A 16,467-nucleotide genomic window follows, 5' to 3' on the forward strand; every position below is an offset into this window, starting at 1 on the left:
ATAGAAGATAAATAAATCCTAGATACTTGCTTCCAGCCTGCCCTGGCCTCTGCTCAAGGAGGTGCTAGAAAAAAAAAAAAAGAAAACAGGAGGAGCTTGGACCTTGGGTCGTCAGGGGGTGATCAGGTCAGGATGAGATGGCAGGGGCCATTGGGGGTAAGCAGGCCATCAGTGGGGGTCAGTTGGAGGTGAGCAGGGGGGGCAGTTTGGAGTGAGCAGGCCAGTGGGGAGGGGAGGTGCGGGCAAGCAGGCCAGCAGGGGGGGCAGTTGGGGGTGAGCAGGCTGGCACAGGGGGCAGTCGGGGGTGATAAGGCTGGCGAGGGAGCATTTGGGGGCAAGCAGGCCAGCGGTGGGGGGCAGTTGGGGGTGAGCAGGCCGGCAGGCAGAGTGGTTAGGGGCAATCAGGCAGGCAGGTGAGCGGCTGGAGCCAGCAGTCCCGGATTGTGAGAGGGATGTCTGACTGCTGGTTTAGGCCCAATCCCTGTAAACCGGCAGTAGGACATCCTTTGAGGGGTCCCAGATTGGAGAGGGTGCAGGCCGGGCTGAGTGACACCCCCCCCCAATTCACGAATTTCGTGCACTGGGTCGCCTAAGAGACCGTTACGGTGGAACGACCAGAAGGACTGGTCGCTATGATGTGCATTGACCAGCAGGGGGCAGATGCTCGACACAGGAGCTGCCCCTGGTGGTCAGTGCACTCCCACAGGGGGAGCATCACTCAGCCAGAAGTCTGGCTCACGGCTGGTGAGAGCAGTGGCAGTGGTGGGAGCCTCTCGCACCTCCGCAGCAGCACTGAGGAGCAGCAAGCCAAGTGGTAAGGAGTCTGCAGGTGTGCGGTAAGGAGTGAGGAGTCCTGGACTGCGAGACGTCGCAGGCTGGGCTGAGGGACCCCCCCCAGTGCACGAATTTAGTGCACCAGGCCACTAGTATTTAAATATTTACTGATTTAAGATGGTATTGTCTTCCATATTCTTTTGAAGAGCACAGGTCTTATTTTTGTTTTCTGTTATCTCATGTAATAATAGGTCAATCATCTATATATATAAAAGCCTAATATGCTAAGTGTCCGACCATTCGACCAGTTGCTATGATGTGCACTGACCACCAGGGGACAGAAGCTCCAACTGGTAGATTAGCTTGCTGCTAGAGTCTGGCCGATCAGGACTGGGCGAGATGGGCTGGACACGCCCTGGAGCCTTCCTGCGGTTCCTCCCTGCCCCTGATCGTGCACCAGGGGGATCCCTCAGCCTGGCCTGCACCCTCTTGCAATCCAGGACCCCTCAGGGGATGTCAAAGACCTGGTTTCAGCCGGATCCCCACAGGCCAGGCCAAGGAACCCCACTGGTTCACAAATCTGTGCACTGGGCCTCCAGTATGAGAATAAATTTATTTCACCTTCACCTGTTGATATCTAGAGAAAAATTACATGGTAAAAGCAAATAAACAACATAGAAATAAAAAAGGAGATGTATATGTTATGAATAAAGAGGACATTGAAACTATCAACAAGATGCTAAGTACTCATAAATCAAGATCAAGGTTAACCTACCCACTTTAGAGAGGGAGGGAGAGAAACATCAATGTGAGAGAGACACATCAGTTGCCTCCCTTACATACCTGGACTATGTCCAGATGAGGGATCAAACCTGAAACCTAGGTATGTGCCTTGATTGGGAATCAAACCTGCAACCTTCTATTACATGGGCAGATGCTCCAACCAACTGTGCCACATTGGCCAGGGCTTTACCCACTTCTCATTTTTTCTTTCCTTTCTCTTATTTCTTTGAGTGTAAAAATGATTATCTACAATCCCTAGTCATATCTTCTGTTCTTTATTTTCTACTTTGAACCAAGCTGGCTATTTGCATTCATTAAAATATTGCATTCTACATTTATAGAAAAACTTTTACTCTTCATTTCTTTCAATTCTCAAGTCTAAGACTTCACACATACTCCCATCTCTCCAATTAAGTTGAAATAGAAACAGAAAAATATAAATAATAATACTTCCTCCCCCAAATTACTAAAGAGAATGAAGGAATAACTGGATTTTTTTCTCCACAATAACTTAGGATTGCCTATTTTATCCATTAACAAAACAATAAAAACTCACAGAGATTTTCCATGTTTTCTAGCATCATGAAGTCATTCAATAAACTAAAAAGAAATTGGCTCATGAGTGGTGTTGAGAAGAGCACAGTGGTTTTTACAAGAGGACAGTAGCTCCAGTGATTGGCCTTGTCTAGGTTCATTTAAGACAACCAGGAGGCTTAAGACTTTAGACACCTAACTGATTTCACCTGGATACCTAAAATGCTGGAATAGCCATGCTACTGTATGTTCTGGCAATCTGTGCAGCTTATTTCATCAGTGCAGGCTTTGAATAGTGCCTGACACAAAACAAATGCTCATTATATCTCTGATAACAGAAATTTTGATCTGAACTTTGCCAATGTAGTCCTCAAGTACTAGCTCTGTAGCCAGTGATACTGTGCTTGGTGCTGAATAATTCAGTTAACACCTCCACCAACCAGAATGTTCCCAGAGCAATCAAAACCCTGTATGTACCTCAAGTGGTTTGATAACAAACTATAACTTTAAGAATTGAAAAATGTTCAGTTTCTCTTTATTAGGTGAGCTTTTTTACTTTTAGAAAATAAAGGCCAACTTAATGAACTAAGGAAAAAAAATAAAGATGAAAGCAAAGCAAATATAAAATGAAGAGAACATATGTCTTTTTACATGATATATACTGATATCTGTCTTCTATTATTCATCTTTCTGCAAGATTTACATAGTTTCCATTTATACATAGTGAATTGAAGACTTTTAAATTTCTGCCCATGCCCTTAATAGATGCAACAATGTTTGGGATTCTAGGAGACACCTGATTATTCTTTAATGAAAAATTTATCAGAAGGAATTTTGTTCTCAAAAACCATCGTGAACTTAGAATCCTCTTTTGCTCGCCCACCAATAGGTCACCTACTGCTCTTTGGTTAGTTCTTTGGGAGGAAACTTGCCATTCTACTGCAAATTTCTATGTTTCCATGTTTCCCAAGCATGGGCATTCTGAGGTAGGATGAGAGCAGGACCACTAATGTCAATGCTAAAGTTAAAGTACAAACAAGAAATTTAAAGTGCCCCTAATATTAAGAGCACAGATTAAATACAGTTCTCTCTCTCCTACCCCTTCCCTCTCCCTCCTCCTACCTCTCCCCCTCTCCCTCTCTCTCAGACCCTCTCTCCTTTCCTTGGTTCACAGGAATTTTAAAAATTCTGTCAGTTCACCAACTATTACTTAATAGTTTATTACATAAACTATTATTTTTTCAAGATCTGCTTACCCATAAGCTAGATTACATAAAATGAAAGAATAAGAAGAAATGCATGTGTGTGTGTGGTTTTTTTTTTATAGTATTAATAGTAAAACAACTTATAAGACACTACTGAAGCAAATGGGTTAGCCTTTTTGCACCCTGAAGGATGAGCCGCTAGCAGTTCTGCCCACTAATGAGCTACTTTTGACCTAACACCATTTCAGGACCCCTCTAGTATCTACTCATTCTCAAAGGCTTCCCCACCCCCATGCCATTTCCATCCAATGGACTGTCTGCCTGATCTGCATGCAATATTGTCGGCCAGCATAAACAATTTACAATGGGCATTTTATTTCTGTAATTTCAAAGGAAAAAGAAGAAGAAATAGCTATTGATGCAAAAATATCTTTTTTTTCTCTTTCTAATGGATGAGTAATAACCAAGAGATTTCTGAAAAGCTGTCCAGGATGCCTGTCAGTGCTGGCAAAATTTCTGACCCAGAGAAATATATTAACAAACAGCCCCTGTGATTATGAGTTACAGGCCCCTTGGAGAAAGCTGCTTAGAGAAGCACCAGAGAAATTATAAAACTAGTCTAAATACTTGACACATAGACTTCACCATTCATACACACATGTGGTTTTTGCATGGAAGAAAATATATAAAACTATACGTTCTGAATTAATTTAAAACACATGTATAGAATATACGTTATAGAGAGTTCTACAATGAAACCCTATTTCAATACATGCCAAAGGGCTGGAAATCAGGAAATGAATGTAAATTAGATCAGACTTTGGCACCTTTCAAATCCATATTCCCATCAGTCCCAATCCTTGCGCTCCAATTTAACTTGATTCTGAAAATCCTCTTTGTGGTCTGATTTGGAACCTATTACTTCTCTTTTGAAAGGAGAACAATAAGGGAGGAGAAAAGGAATACGTGAAGAAAGGTAACAATAATTCACTTGAATTAAGGGATCATTTTGCTTCATGTTCCCTTTCAGTCCCTCCTGCCCTTGCATAGATCTTGGCATAGGTTTCTGTTCTGGTGCCAATTTAGTAAAGGCAGTGGGCATCGTGCTGGAGTGGAGAGGAGCAGCATACTGTCTCCAAATGGAGATTGTTTGTCAAACAGAAGCCAACGGAGGAAATTAGGAGACTAGGGGTTAAAACAACTGTGATGATGCAAACCAGAGCTTTGTTCTTTCCAGGGTTTCTCTTAACAAGGGCTATTAGGCAGCAGGGGCCGCTGGCTGTCCCTTGGGAACTCCACTCTGCAACTTGAGCATAACTTTCCTCCAGGCATTCCCTCAGAGCGCTGTTCTCTTTGCAGAATGTGAACAATGTGTCTCCAAAGAGTGAGGGGCTGTGCACTTAACAAGGTATATGGGATCTACACAAGATCATTTTATTGAAATAAAATGACCAATGCAGTGTTCATCCAATCCCCACACACATAGTACCGTATTTTTTCGTGTATAAGATGCCCCCCACTATTCCAACCCAAAATTAAGACATAGATATTTTAAACATGAAACAGAACACATTTTTATTTAGTAATTACCGCAGGTAATGTTTACATACCAGTACTATGATATTATGCAGCATAGCACCTTAGTCAGCCTCTGTTGCATCACTGCCCTCTTCTTCATCACTATTAGTTCCAGTCATATCAATTTCTTCAACGTCTGTTGTACCACTGCTGTCTTCTGAGTCACTGTCTGTATATGTGAGATCATCCTCATAAACTGGGGGCAGTTTCTGAGCTAACTTTGTTCCTGTTCTCATGGCCAACCTTTCTCTCCTCATGAAATTGAAGCACCGTTTTGCCTTTCCTGTAAAATCAACATTATTCGTTTTCTTGAAAACATTCTTGCCTGACATTGAATAAGCTTGGTTGACACACATTAGCCACTCTGGTGCTACTCCATAATCCAAGTCATTAGCCTCTGCTCCAAGTTTGCCCATTTTGCTGGTTTTCCTCTTAAGGCCTTCTTTTTTGGCATCTTAAGGAGTTGCTCTTCCTGTTTTCTCCACTGTCTGATCATACACTCATTGGGAGGAGGTCCAAATTGTCTCTCTGAAGCTCCATTTCCATGCTCTTTTGCATAGCTGATTAGATTCATTTTGAATTTTGCAGAATAAGACAATCACTTACCAGTATTTATCTTTTTATTTTTTGACATCTTTATGGGCTCAGAATGCTCTGGTCCCTGTTGCATCTGTGCTCTCTCTACCTCCACCTCCAGTTAAGGCATCAGCTGACGTCAGTAACAATAAGGCTCATGACTGGAGGAAGCCTGTTTGACAAGGTATGGGCAGCTATGCACCCACAAGGCTCCCTCCTTGGCTGACTTTCGTGTATAACCCCTTGATTTTCAGTCAATAATTTTAGAAAAAATAGCATCTTATACACAGAAAAATATGTTAAGTTTCTTGGATAAAAATCAGTTAAAGTAAGTTTCCCATGGAAGAAACATCTGGTTGGTTGACTGAAATTAAATTTTGGAATCAGCAGTTTTGGCATTGTACAGACACAGTTTGAGATTAATTTTGTAAGGTTATCTGAGTTTATTTGTGCTTTGTTTTCAAACTTAGACAAATGTCCAAGTGTAATTGGGGGTGTGTGATATAGAAATAACTTTGCCTAGTGAGTAAATCATGTAAATACTAATGGGATAAATCATATAAATAGTAACTTATGTCATATTTAGAGTCTTCAGAGCACTTCTATAGGTATTATGTCATTTGATTCTTGTAACCCCATGAAGTAGAGAAAGGAGATATTTTCAGTTTCACAGTTGTAGGAACTGAGGCCAACGGAGTTATACTGCTCAAGGTTAACATTTAACCAGAACTTCAATTCAGGTCATCTAACTTCAATTCTAGTGCTAATTTTCAACTCATTGGGCTATAGAAATATACTAAATTTAAGAAAAAGTGCTTTTAATGGCTGGTCAAGGTTGTTGCTTTTGGTTCAGAAGTGGAAAAGCAAAAGGGAATGAAAGGCCCTCACCATTCAGAATATATTGTATAATAACACTGTGTTTGTGGGTATTGATTGATACAGTCCATATATATGTGTGTACATTTGCATTTTGTGTGTGACCATGCCCTGTAGATAGTGATCAGTATTCACATGGCTTGTGTGGTTGAAATGTATTAGTAAATCTGGTCTGTCTTAAGTCACTTTTTACATGTTCTACAACTGTAAAGGTCCTTCTTGGCTGCCACTATCACCTTTTTATCCTTTAAGAAGCTTTAATTAGAAAGGAAGAATAGAAAGGTATTGTTTACAGTAACAAACAACACCCATTTTCAGTCTGGCCTGGATAAGAGACAACTTTCAGTGCCTATCACATCTGAAGCTAAAATTTGAAATCTTAATTATCAATTTGAAAAAGGTAAGACCATTTCTTTATTGAATGTGTTTAAGAATGTACCATTTCATTTAAATTTTTTCCCAAAATATTAAACTTCCTTTTTTTCTAAGCTACAGCATTTTATGTGGCAGCTGAACAGACTGTGAAACTTGGAGAGGATGAAAATTTAGTTTGCTATGGGCTAATCACTTTTTCCTAGCAGTTCAACCTAAAATTCAGGAAATTGCCTCCTCATGTATGTGTGTGCCCAGAAGCACACGAAAAGATGTAATACCTGTGCATAATGGAAATAAGGGAATAAAGCTAAAGAATACAAATGCCACACAACATGGTTAGTTTCATAGGCCTGTCTTTTAATTTCTGCCATTTTTTTCCGGCTTCGATAGTAAAACAAAGAACAAGCTAACAGCAGAGATTAATGCAAAAAAAGAAAGAAAGAAAGAAAGAAAAGGTGGCTCTTCCCCAAACATCCTGCCTTTTTTATCCCACTGTCTGGAAAATGAATTGAGGATTCTGAAACCAGCAGTGCTTTTGCCTGTTTCTTCATTAGGAAGCGTGTTTGTTGTAAAACAAGCTCCAAATTTTAGCCACTCCTGATTCTTGGTCACAGGGATCGCCTTCAGTGACATAGTCTTCAATGTATATGAGCCAAAGGATCATTTCTCATCCAGGGCTCATGACATAGTTAAGGCGCAGCTGAAACCGCCCCTCCCACACTCTCCACTTCAACAACAGCAGCTCATTATCAGGAGCACGTTGCAAAGGGCGGTGCAAGCACAAAAATCAATCTGATCGCTTGTACAGCTCTGCAAAATCATTCCAGGGGAGGAAAAAAGAAACATCCGAGAGAAAAGAGAAGAAGGGCTGGGAGGGTGGAAAGGAGCAGGAATGAGGACATCGCCCTCACGGGCCCATAAGACTGAAGTTTAATGGCTGAGTGCTTGTTTTGAACTGTGACCTGAGGTTTGGCTGGGCACTAACAGTGGCATGCCTCATCAGCCACTGTCATAGCCACCCCAGGGTATACCTCCAGCAGGGAGTCAACTCCGCATCCTGAATTCTCAACTACCAGCTACCCACTGCCTCCTCTGCACGCACTGCTGAGACCCTGCCGAGAAATCAGCATGCAACCCAAGGAAGCATCCTTTCCTCTGGAATAAAAATTAATATTACTTGTCATATTTCATGTCTGAGCTCTTTTCATGCTTTATCCTCTGGTAATGAGGGCTAAATTACCAATATTAGTAGATTTTCATGGCTAGCACAGAAAGAGCTGTTACCAGAATAAATGTTTGCCTTGCTTCTGTTGGACACAGACTCTGCTAATGCAGCTTTGCTAATTATTTCTAAATAGGCAATAATCTGCATCCCCTAGTGCTGGATAGTGGATTGGCCACGTACCTGCTATTTCCCTTATTTACATGTTTTACAACTTTATCAACTACACTAATTACACTCTGAGCACTGTTTAAAATTTTCTGTTAATAGAGATACAATGATGCACCAGAGGATGTGTATTTATGCCATAATTACGCCTCTGTTCCTACGATGCAGTCTCCAATTAGCTGTCTACGGTGGCACAAGCAGCTGCCTGATATTCTAAAGCAGTGAAACATCTGCACGGCGGATGATACGCTCACATGGATTTTTTTTTAAGCCTAGAAATTTACACCCAAGGGAGTGCAGACAAATAGGAGCCTGTCATGTGTAGGGATGATTAGAAATCCTCACCATGGCAACATTGGAGCAGCCATGTCACAGAGTGAGGGGACACATGTCTAGATGAAGGCGCTAAAAACATTTGCCTTTTTATTTTTTTTTAGCTTCAGTCTTCCAAACTTTCCTCCCTCCTCCCCCTTTCTCTTTCTCATATTCTTCTCTTTGCATCTAACGCCAACCAAAACAGCAGGTGAAAAGGCCAAAGTCTGCAGCCATGCAAGGCATATGACACATGGGATTCAGTGTTAGGAAAAACAGTGTGCAATCAGAAATGTTAGACCTAGAAAATGTGCAGGGCCAGGAAAGGACGTGTGTGTGTGTGTGTGTGTGTGTGTGTGTGTGTGTGTGTGTGTGTGTTTTGTTTGAAAAAGATGGTAATGATTATTATTATTTTTTTTTTAGTGGTGGGTTAAGAGCAAGAGACAAGAAAGAAAATAAATATTAGACAGAATACAGCAGTTAAGGTACCTTATTCAAAGATGACACCTAATTTAAAATTTCCTTTTAACCCTCATTAACAGTTACAATTTCTGCATGAACAGTTGGCTAGCACACATTAGTGAGAGTAGGGTAAGGCACACAAATGTCTTCTAGTCTGATATTGAATATATTTCTTAATGGCTGCTTCTTTGAAAAGCCTGCCTGTATAAAGACAGTGCATGGATGTATTTAACTATACTTATAAAGGCCATTAAATCCTATAGGAAAATATGAAGGAAATGAAAATAATACATCATTTTATTTCCTAGAATTATATTGACTCGTACATTCTATTAATTTTACTTTTGGTAGAAATTATGCTTTGACTATAATTTAACCACATAGACTTCAAAGATGCATCTGATGGTATTTATTGTTTTGCTGTATTATATTGCCTTTATTCCTATATAAGAATACTGAAATTTAACTTATTAATTTAAAATTGGTTTTCCAAATAATTATCTTATCAGATGATCATGACAACACTTCACAATTAATAACAAAGATATGTTTAAAGATATTTAATTAGCAGAAAACTGAGAGGTGAGTGGGGCTACTACTAGTGAAATAATTAGAGGGAAAATGCTTTAATATGAAGAGTAATTATAGGTAGGAGCAAAAATGTAACATATGTGCTAAATTATAAGACTACCACAAGCAATGTGAATTACATTAAGGATCAAACCTAATCAGTTAAAATCAAGGCTTGTTCTGTGACTGCAGTTGTGGTGGGAAGGCACTAGGTTATCCATACTTGAGTTACTTAACCTCACTTTAGATGCTACCTTAGAATTTGTAAGATGTAAAGGTAAGGTCCAGATTATTCTGCCATAACTGGACATCTCTTGGGATTAAATCATTGGTGCACATTTTAAAAAAATCATTTAATTCATTCTCTGGAGAAATAAAACATAGAAAATACTTTTGTTATTAAAGTCAAGTATAATATCTTTTGCTAATGAACTAAATATTGGCACATATGCATAATAAACATATATGCATAAACATACATAAAGACTGGCAATGCTCTCAAAATAATTGCAGAATACTCTGTGCCCATAGTAAACAAATCTTGAAGTTGTGTTGTGTGTTTTAGAAGCAGGGTTTTATAATTCCTCAATATGTTTAAAATGACTTCATAAGATTATACTCAAAATTTTGAAGAAAAGATCATTAGTGTTCACAGACTGTATTAGTATTATCTTGGGTTAATGGCAGATAAATCTTTTAAGCCCAATTCTTCCAATTTCCCAACATTCTGGTACCATTGGGTACATGATGATCAATATTCCTGTCAGCCCCCTCAGGCTCCTGGCTTTTATCATCCAATGGCACCAAGGCACCTTACAGTGTTTACCAATGAAATCATAAAACATTATGTTACGTTAACAGTGAAAATGTCTTTCCTCTACTTAACACTCCGGGTAATGTGGGCATTAGTTACTTATTCATTTCCAAAAGAAAACCTGAGAGTTGCCTTCATTTTCCCATGCCCAGCAAGTGAATTCTGAGGCAGTTGGGTAGTGGCCACATAAATAATTCTTGTCATGACTCTGGTCTGTGGGTCTCATCGTCCCTCAGCATACCATATTTTGTACAAGACGTACATTAGAGAAGTATGATACTGGAGATCCACCATGCACCACATCTGTCAGCACAAGGACAGAGTTTATCTGATAAACAAGTCATTTTTGGGAACTGCAGATGCTTCCACTGTGAAGTATTAAATGTGGCCCCGCTTAGATACATAGAACGGGGTTCTGGTCGACTGAACGCGGGCTGATAAGCTCTGCACAGCTCAGAATGCTGTTTGCCCACATACTAATGTTAAACAAAAGAACCGCAGACTGCAGAGAAAGGAAGCGGGTCAGCCCAGTAAATTGCTTAAACCCTTAGGCAGCCTTCTGAAAAGAAAATGCATGAAAGAAGCTGATATGAGCTTTTATGCAGAATTGTTCTGTTTATTATCCCTGTTAAGGAAATGATGGCAAGTATCTTGTTAAACTCTACATTCCCAATAAGGTAAGAGGACTGACTCCCTTTTTAAACAAGATGCAATATGCCACTGGTCATCACTTGATAAACCATACATCTCTCCTATATTATTTCTCCATTATGAAGACAATAAAAAGACAATAATAAAGCAGTACACATAATAACTATAAATGCTGTTAAATTGTGTTCCAGTATTATCCTACCTGATTTGTCACTGGGCAGTCCAAGCTAATAACAATCTGTTATGGGAGAAATCCATTTTGTATAAAAATTTCACAATCTTCATTAAAACTTTGTTAGTGTAATTGTGATGACTCAATTTCAAATGAATTGCTGGGACAGTTTAATAATACAATCAGAATAAAATACATCATTGTGGCAACATGTAAACTTAACCTGAGTAGAGCAGGAATATAATTTTATTAGTAAAATTCTCCAGTGGATAACATGACAGTCAATATTGAATCTCTCCTATGTTAAGGGTGTGAGCTGGGGGGAGAGCAAAGAAGAGTCTTGAGTTTGCTAGACTTTCAATACTTCCCCTCAGGTCTGACCCCTTAAGAAAGAGCATCTTTTCTGAAAGCAGATTTTTCTCCTGCTCAGTCTCCTGCCCTCCCTCCCCTCCCACAGAGGCACTCCCATTATGATTCATGTACTGGGACAAAGGAAATGAGAGAAGATCTCAAGGATGAATAAAAATCCAATGAGAGAACCCTAACAGATAAGCAATGCATTCCTTCCAAATCACACAGTAAGAAAAGACTGGCAATCAAAGGGCCACTATACAGCAGAAAGAAATAAAACTACATGATGTAAAGGCAGAATAAAGAAAAACACACAGGGCAATTGTACTAACAATAAAAAATTAAAAATTACCCTTCGCTTAAAAGTAGTATAACATGTCATTGAGTACTACTTTGACATTTCCCTGCGGCTTTTCTCAACAGGCGATAAATGAAAACAATCTTGAAACTGTTCTGCTAAAGGCTCAGTGCAGGAGGCCTGTCCATACATTGTCATCAGATAATCGTACAATTATGGTTGGGCTTAAAAGCATTTACACATATAGGAGCAACAGGTTTTTAATAGGAAATACTCAAGTCTAGTCCCAAGTCTTTTTAAAAAACAAACAAAAATGAAAGACACACACACACACACACACACACACACACACACGATTCTTCCATATTACAATAATATTTTGGAGAAAATAAAAGTTTAATTGTTCTATCTTTAAGAAGCATGGAAGCTGAGAAGTATTTTTAAACAGAGTACTAAAGTAGTAACAAAGAGGGCCCCAAACCTGCAAAAGGGGGTGGAAGTGAATCCAGGCTTGCCCAAGGACATGTGACCAGGATTGCATGGACTTATTATGACCAGGAGAGAGCTCAGCTAACAACAGACATCAAAGGGATAGGGAGGTTTACAGAAGTAAAAAAAAAAATCATCTCTAGATCAAAACAAAACAAAAACAATCACACATAAAGGATTCTGACACTGTGACATTGCAGCTCCAGCGAATGGTCCGTGGAGGGAGCTGTTGACACAAGTTCCTGTGTGGAGATAAAATGACACCATTACATCTATCTGAAAAGAAGGAAAATGAAGAGAACTTAACTAAACAACACAATTGAAATGATTTGGTAGAAATAACTTTTAAGCTACAAATCTGCTCTCCAAGGGCATCACCTAGGGTAGATCCCTCCCAGGAACTGGCTCCTCTGTGTGTGGATCAGAGCCCAGTGTCACAGCTACTGTCTGTTCAGAGCAGAGGCAGATATTAGCCCACCACTCCAAAGAGCAAAGCTCTGAGAACCGCTGGGAGAAAGTGAGTTAACCCTTGCAATGCCAGCCATATTGCTTTGGTAGAGATTTACTGTGACAATGCAGCATTAGATAAATAGGCCAGGGGGATGCTCTCATCCTATAGGTTACTTGCAGACCCCTCTGAAGGAACAGGGCATATGGAAGGAGTATCATTCTGAATAATGTCTGACTTCAGAATGTATAATTGGAGCATTACTTCAAATGATTTTCATGTCACATGGTTTCCTGTAAAAAGTTTTGCAGAGGAAGCCTTTCTTTTTCTTATAATTCCTTGGCAACGAGCAGTGGCATATTTTGGATGATAAAAGTGGGAGACTGTATGTGTGAACAGAGAATCCTAGCTGCTCAAAGGTTTATTCTCAAAGACCCACAGCCACTGAATCTGGAGGGTCCTTCAGGGCTCAGGACTCACTGTCCTCCTAAAGGGTAGTTGTGGCTGGAACAAGGCCCAGGCAGAGTCCTGGGAGCAGTCTGGCCTCAGCTGCCCTCTGCTGCAGCTCATCTGAGGACACCCACAGGGAGCAGCACACTTTCACAGAGTCTGAGAGCAGCAGTGATAACATTTGTTGGCCATTTTTAAAAAAAATTGCTGACTTCCTCCTCCTTTCTTTTCATTTCTTTAGACCCCTAGGTGAGAGGGTGAAAAGCTCAGCTCAACAAGGAATATTATGGAACTTGGTAAATTTGAATTATTTTGGATTCATTAATATTTTGGAAGGTACAACTTTTCCCTAACAACACATACTGTATATTTCCATTGAGAAAACCTACCACAAAAGCTATTATCTGAGACTGAGGAATCTTTTTGAAAACACAAATATTGAAATGAGAAAGACATTCTTTTACTTTTTAATTTCTGTGAAATTTACACTCGTATTCAGCTATTATCACAAAGCATTTAGCCTTTAGGTCATAAAAAATAGGTATCTATTGTTAAAGTGTGAGTTTCATGAATAAAAATTTACTAAAAATACAGATGATAAAAGTAACAATATTAAAACTATGTTGTGACCCTATGTATACCTGCAATGGTACTAAAGAAATACAGATAGACCAGGGAAATTCTTTTCCGTGGAATTTTAGTAAAAATTCATTAAATGGTGAGGCCCCTACTTGAGTCTTTAAAGATTACCTTGAATTAAAATGCTCATTCCTTTGACTACAATATCACATTTACTCTCATGATAAACTTACAGTGAGAGAGAGAAGTTTTTGGTGGTGGAAATTAGGCTCTTCCATGGGATGAGGAGGAAAGAATTTCAAGGGCCCATGCCCATGAGATTGTGATCTCTTGGCAAGATTTATTCGGGAAGTCTGCCCCTGCCCTGGATTTCAAAGTCTCATCTCCCTCTGTCCCACTTTGGAAAAAGTCCAACCGTGCCTTCAACAAGGCCAAGGCAAAGGCCAGTGGCCAGAGTTTCTGCTTTATAGTCCTTCTTAGCCTAAGCAGTCTGCAGCGGGCCCCAGGTGACCACTAGACAGGCATGGTTTCATGGTCTTGGGCAGGGAGAACACAAACAAATGGGGCAAGTGCGGGTCGAGAGAGAGAGAGAGGGAGAGAGAGAGAGAGAGAGAGAGAGAGAGAGAGAGAGAGAGAGAGGGAGAGAGAGAGAGAGAGACAGAGAGAGAGAGAGAAAGAGACAGAGAGAGAGAGAGAGACAGAGAGAGAGAGACAGAGAGAGACAGAGAGAGAGAGAGAGAGAGAGAGAGAGAGAGAGAGAGAGAGAGAGAGAGGGGAGCTGTTTTTCTCCTAGGAGGCTTTTAAAAATAACCAATTATCTTCCCAAGTTTTTGAGGGTTTGCATTGGTGTCCACCCCCTAGCCAACAATCTTTTTCCCAGGTTAGACGGACAGTCCTCTATCGTTAAGTAAGTACTCCGCTATGCCACTTTGACTTTACTGCACACGTCCAAATCTCTCCCTTTGTTCTATCTCTTACCCCACCCCCCACCACCCACCCCACCAGTGACCTTCCAGGGGGTGGGAGGGTTGTGGGAAGCAGTGAAGCTGTGCTGTTGGCAAAGCGAAGAGGCCTATGCTTCCCAGCTAAATATGCGCAACTATGTCTGACTCCCCTGCTCTTTTTTCCTCGTTAATATTTAGCTAATTATGGCACCAGTTATTATTAATATCTAGGTTTCAAATAGAGAGACTATGGAAAAAAGATAATGGCCATTAATTAATGCTCTATTTAATTAAGAGGAATGTTTTTTATTCTGTTCATATTTTTTTTCAGTAGCTTGTGCTTTTTTTCAGAGAAACTTCAGGCCTTGGGATAACTACCAAACATTACTTTTGATGTATAACCTAAAGTTGTTTCTTAAAAACATGATGCCTAACTTTATTTATCACACAGCATTAAGGATTTACATGTTGACACATTAGATTGTTTTTATCTTCTAATAAAGTAGGTCTGGCTTTCTTGTGTCTGAATTGCCTAGGTGTTTGTGAAGTGTGCTAATTGCTCACTCCACATTAGATCAACTATTGCTATGTTAATTATTTAAATTCAGCCATACATTAGAGCAGATGAGGAAACATAAAATGTGATAATAAAATGAAAATAGAAAAATAAAAGGAAAGAACGTTAGTGATAGAGCAGTTTGGTAATTTTCTGTCAATGTGAACTTATTTTGACACTAAACCTATTTCTAGAATGGCATCAAAATGAGCAACGTGCTTTAGACTTTAAGTTTATACACAGGTTGTGTTTACATAAGTTAATACATCAGAAAGGTTACGATTGAGCCTTTTGGAATTAGTAATATTTGTATATTTGGTATATCTCCCACTTCTTAGTTGTGTGCCCTCTTAACCTACTTGACATTTCTGATCTTAGTTCCCTCATGTATAAAATGATCATGTAAATAAATAATCTAACCCATCCGGTTGATGTGAGAATTGATTAGTTAATGTGACTAATACATGTAGCCAAAATTTCATCAATTCAGATAACTAAGGATTTTGTACTGAATTAATTTCATACTATAATTTAATTTAGAACAAGCTATTGTTGGTAATTTATTGGATAAAACAAAGAAATCATGCATATGTACTTAACATTCCTGATAATTTTTGGAATGAAAAGTTTTAACATTTACTGGGAAGACACAAAAGAGTTATTGGCTCTTTGGGTTGTAGCCTTAATTTCCCCTCAGAAGGAAATCCCAGTTCCTCGGGGTCCCCTTCTGCAGACCCAGTGGTTCTGATACACTTTCTGGCAGTGGGCTTTACTGCCAAATAACATCCCTCCCTCTCTGGCACACTCTCAATGTAGGACAGCCTCATTTAGAATCCATTACTTTGGTTTACAGGTTTGTCAGACAAATAGGAACATTTGGGAATAAAAGGGGGCACTGTTGACAACCACTCTCTGAAAACAGAAGTAAACCTAGATTCTCTCTAGCAAGCAGGGACACGTGGTCTAGCTATTCATAGGTATCACCTATTGGTGAGCCATTTGTTTTAATTAATACTTGAAATCAATAATGTGAAATATTTTCCTCTTACATGCTTCTCACTTCAGAGTGATATGGAAATTCTCTATTTAAAAATCATTTTAAGTGAATTTCAAGGAACTACCAAAATCGTTAAATACTACTTTAGGGTATCAGGGGGGGAATCTTTGTGATACAGAAATGATTTTTTGCAATCGTATTTTTTAAAGCAGAGATGTAGAGGTTTATCTACATTAATTTGGTAATATTGATCCAATTATCCCTAGAAAAGGAGTTTGCTGAA

This window comes from Plecotus auritus, assembly GCF_963455305.1.
Source record: "Plecotus auritus genome assembly, chromosome: 4".
Taxonomy (NCBI): domain Eukaryota; kingdom Metazoa; phylum Chordata; class Mammalia; order Chiroptera; family Vespertilionidae; genus Plecotus; species Plecotus auritus.